This window comes from Octopus sinensis, unplaced genomic scaffold (genome assembly GCF_006345805.1).
Source record: "Octopus sinensis unplaced genomic scaffold, ASM634580v1 Contig20075, whole genome shotgun sequence".
Classification (NCBI taxonomy): Eukaryota; Metazoa; Mollusca; class Cephalopoda; order Octopoda; family Octopodidae; genus Octopus; species Octopus sinensis.
In genome coordinates this window covers 7501-12500 of record NW_021836864.1, presented here as the reverse complement: position 1 = coordinate 12500, position 5000 = coordinate 7501, and the positions used below count along the sequence as shown (strand labels likewise).

At 40.5% G+C, this 5000-nt stretch overlaps 1 long non-coding RNA gene across 1 annotated transcript in view; it reads right to left on the bottom strand.

The window, feature by feature from the left end:
• Positions 1 to 2557, bottom strand: part of LOC118762058 — a 22330-nt gene extending 19773 nt beyond the window's left edge. Inside the window, exon 1 of the long non-coding RNA XR_004997845.1 lies at positions 2542 to 2557. This is a non-coding gene — a long non-coding RNA (uncharacterized LOC118762058). The remainder of the gene's footprint in view (positions 1 to 2541) is intronic.
• Between the last annotated feature and the right edge of the window lie 2443 nt (positions 2558 to 5000).

The window sequence follows — 5000 nt, the reverse complement described above, 5'->3', positions numbered from 1 at the left end:
ACATCTGTAAAGATGTTACGTAACCATAAATATAATTAAACTGTGTGTATGTGTACATGCATATATACATCCACACACGCACAGACATACACGCTCATGTTTATACTGTAAACAAGTAAATCATTCAAACAACACGCTAAACTCACTCTCCATGTGTTGCTCGGTAACTAAGTAACGATGTGTTTACTCTCGGATGCAATAATAAAGTTTGAAATAATCCGAAAGAAAAGAAGAATCTCAATCCGGAAAAACTATAAATTTAATCAAGACTAAACATTAGTAGAAACTTTTTAAAATTTCGTTTATTTTAAATTGGATATAATTTAACTATAAATAAACAAAAAATCAAAACAGTTAAAATTAGTTTCTTCGTCCTAACCACCACAATAAAGATATTATTAACTGGATATAGTAGAAGTGGCTGTGTGGTAAGTAGCTTGCTTACCAACCACATGGTTCCGGGTTCAGTCCCACTGCATGGCACCTTGGGCAAGTGTCTTCAGCTCTAGCCACGCGCCGACCAAAGCCCTTGTGAGTGGATTGGTACACGGAAACTGAAAGAAGCCCATCGTATATATGTAATATATATATATATATATATATAATATATATATATATATATATATAGGCGCAAGAGTGGTTGTTTGGTAAGTAGCTTCCTTACCAACCACATGGTTCCAGGTTCAGTCCCACTGCGTGGCACCTTGGGCAAGTGTCTTCTGCTATAGCCTCGTGCCGACCAAAGCCTTGTGAGTGGATTTGGTAGACGGAAACTGAATGAAGCCCGTCGTATGTGTGTGTGTGTGTGGTGTGTGTGTGTGTGTGTGGTGTGTGTGTGTGTGTCCCAACATCGCTTGACAACCGATGCTGGTGTGTTTACGTTGCCGTAACTTAGCGATCCGGCAAAAGAGACCGATAGAATAAATACTAAGCTTACAAAGAATAAGTCCTGGGGTGTTGATCTGCTCGACTAAAGGCGGTGCACCAGCATGGCCGCTGTCAAATGACTGAAACAAGTAAAAGAGTAAAGGAGTAGAGTTAAAGCTTAATATAGGAAGCATATAGTGTGGCGGTGTAGTAAGAAGTTTGCTTCCCAACCATATGGTTCCGGGTTCAGTCCCGTTTCGTTGCTCCTTGGCAAGTGTCTTCTACTATAATCTCGAGTCGACCAAATCTACTCACAAAGTTTTGGTCACCAAAACCTTGTGAGTAGATTTAGTTGATGGAAACTGAAAGAAGCCCGTCGTATGTGTGTGAGTGTGTCGTATCTTTGTGTCTGTGTTTGTCCATCACCACCGTTTGACAACCAGTGTTGGTGTGTTTACGTCCCCGTAACTTAGCGGTTTGGCAAAAGATTTCGATAAAATAGTTTTTAAAAGAAAAACTAAGTATTAGGGGCGGTTCGTTCGACTAAAATTCTTCAAGGCAGTGCCCCAGCATGGCCGCAGTCAAATGACTGAAACCAGTAAAAGATGAAAGATAAAAAATTCAAGTAATCTCTGCGTCGCAGTTTTATGTAAAATCTTAAATATCTCTGGAACATGAAACACACAGACAACTTGATTCTGGTCCAAAACACTTTAATGAACAAGTAAAACGGATTATCTGATAGTTAAGGCAGAGCCAGTCAGTATACTTAACGTTAATGAGCAACAAAAATCTAATTAGACATCGAATGTAATATTAATCAAGGTACCTGAATCATTCGAAGCAACACAAACCAATAATCTTACCATAAAAGAAAAAAACAGAAAACGGTAATAAATAGTATGGAAACTTCTGCAGCAAGACAACACCAGACTTCATTAGTTCTCGAAGAACCCGGAATAAACACCACGAAGTTGAATAAATCGAAGTGGCACCACACCTAGCATATAGTCCGGACCTAACTCCCACGGTTTATTACTTGTTCCGATCTATGGTTCACTTTCTGCGCCCGCCAAACTTCATCAAACTAGAGGGGGTGGAAGCTTCAGTGACAAGAACCGGTATCAGTGTGAGAACCGGTATTTCGTCTGCCGTTACGTTCTGAGTTCAAATTCCGCCGAGGTCGACTTTGCCTTTCATCCTTTCGGGGTCGATAAATTAAAGTACCAGTTACGCACTGGGGTCGATGTAATCGACTTAATACCTATGTCTGTCTGTCCTTGTTTGTCCCCTCTATGTTTAGCCCCTTGTGGGTAATAAAGAAATAGGTATCAGTGTGAGATCAAAGAACTGGCAGAAAGGTAACTTCAGATTGTGCAACACTATGGCCTTTACACTGAATGCTAGGCTGTTTTTGTCGTAACTTGACGAATGCCCTCTTTAAGGGCCTTTATGGATGACGCAACAGTACTTTCCATTGAATAAAACGCGCAGTTAGATAAGTCTTCTTGTCTAGAATGAGCTTCAAGCCAAAGGAGTCACGGTGCCTCTTACAACAGAAGAAGAAAATAGTGGATAAGATTGTGTTGACTATTGGCAACCAACCCATCCCAACAGTGGCAGAAGAAGCAGTCAAGAGCCTTGAAACGTGGTAAGGCAATCCTTGGGTGCTACAAAGAAGGGAAATGAAGCTAAGCAAATTACAGAAAAGAGCATGCAAGCCATATAGCATCTCTGGCAAATATAAAGCTTGGTGCCTGAAGGTCATTCTGATACCTAAACTCCTCTGGCCTTTGCTGATGTATGATATCAGTACTAACACGGATAGGAATTGTGGAGTGCGAGATTAATAAATACATCAAGAGATTTCTTGGTGTCTCACCTGACCTCACTGATGTCGCTCTTTATAGTTACGAGGCAGGGCTAAAGCTACCCCTAAAGTCCATCGCGGAGGAGTACAAGACTGGAAAAGCAAGGCTCTGTGTTTGCTTGAGGACTTAGACGATAAGGTCGTGAGATTAATCCAATCCAATCTAAGAACTGGCAGTAAGTAGAAGTTTCAAGAGGCGGTGATTGCAGCAAAGCGAAGTCTAAAGGTAAGGGAAATAACAAGATGCACGAAGACCAATGGGCAGAGAGCGGCTCAATAGAGTGGTGGTCCACAGCTAAAGGGAAACAAGGAACATGATAATACAGGAAGTGATGGGGAAGGAGGGCGCCAATAGGGTCAACAAGGACAATGAATAACTCGGGAGACTGCACTCCAAAGAAGCCTCAGTCGCAATGAAATAAGATATATAACTTCTCGTAGAGACAATTTCGTCCTCAGATCTATAAATAACCTCCTGCCTTTGAATACAAGTTTGGTGAGGTATGGAAAATTAGTTAACCCTACCAATGCCCGTTATATCAAGGTAAACAAACAGCGATGCATGTCCTGAACTTATTTAAAGTGACTTAAGCCCAAGGGAAATGCATACACATGGACGCACAATCAAATGCTTAAAGGGATGTTTTACATGTGAGAGGGAAGACTTCGTCGCCAGAAGTTCTACCAATATTTCACATGACAGGTAGCAAAAAATGGTGGTCTGGAACAGCTGTGACGACTGAATCACAGAAGCGGGCTCAACTGGATGAAGTAGAAGACCAGGAGTATACAGAAGATCCTCTGGAGTGGAAAAAGTCACCCACAAATCATCAACAAGGGTGATATAAGTCTGGATATTATACTTTACTCATTCTCCTCAAAGCAAATAACTCTGATACTTGAGCCACTCTGCTATATAAAAGCATAAAGGAGAAAGACCACATCTACAAGATGGAAAAGTATTTTAGCTTAGCCATCTAACTGAGAGAATCTGACTTCCAAAGCAGAGTCATCACCATAGAAGTGGGGCTTAAGGGATATCTGCCTGTGATTTCATGAAACAATCGTTAGTTCCTGGGAAAAGAGGTCAGAGCCCTAAGAGCAATGGTAAAAGTATCTGAAAAGCGTTCAATGAGGAATCAAAGAAAACTTCAAAAGTTATATCTTACATTACACGCAATGTAACATCCAGGGCCTCTTGACTCTGGCATATCTGACATCCAGGAAGGTGTAAGCCAAAAGGCAAACTGTTACACAAAATAAGGACAGCATATGAGGTATCCGTGAGTCATGATCAAGATGCGGCCGATAAGGTGTAAGAATTTTAAGGGCAGAAACACTTCCGTAAGGGTTGGGCTTCTTTTATGAAGCCCTTCTGCGGCTCAGCTCTACCTTAGAATTCCTTGCTACCCAGATTAAAGCGCATAAGTCTGGGATGAACAATTTTAGTTCATCTAAGGTATTTTATTACTGAGAGTGCACATCGACTCAACAATTTAAGTTTTGGAGTTTTCCTTTCCCGTTAGTCGGACATTCGTGATGAATATTCATCACAAATATCCGACGAACGAGAAAGGGAAACTCTGAGTAACAGTTTGATGATAAGTTTGCAGCTGTAATAAAGGTGTATATACCGATGAGACATGATGTTGTAGCTAGGACACTGTATAACGAGATTCGTGGAAAGAATAACCCCGAGGACAAAGAAATAAGAACCCAGAGAATGGTAGAAGCCATAGCCACTCATAATGAAAATGAGTCCTGGTGGAATGTTCTAGTGAAAACCTCAATAAAATATGAACACAATAGACCTGGTATAAGGATTTGGGATAGAAAAGAGGAACTGTACACAGTTGTGGAAATTAACTGCCCAGCGGTTGTTAACATGAAGCTGAAGATCAGTGAATAAGAGAACACCTACGCTGGACTATTGAGAAGTCTGCAGTTACTCTATCCAGATTACAAGTTCAGGTTTATAACTGTAATTATTGGAACGCTGAGATATGTAACACACAGCCTAAATACCAATCTTGAGAAATTAGGCTTCTCAAAACCAGAAAAGAGAAAATTAATTCGAAGACTACAGATCCAATCCATCACTGGAACTGTAAAAGCCTGTAAAACTTTCCAGAAGTTTATCATTTAAATATATATGAGTATGTCTAGATACGCAAGTATAAGCATGAGAATACATACATAAAATAAACATACAAATCCGCACAGATACATACATACCAACAAAAATACCCTGTTGTTGATGTTG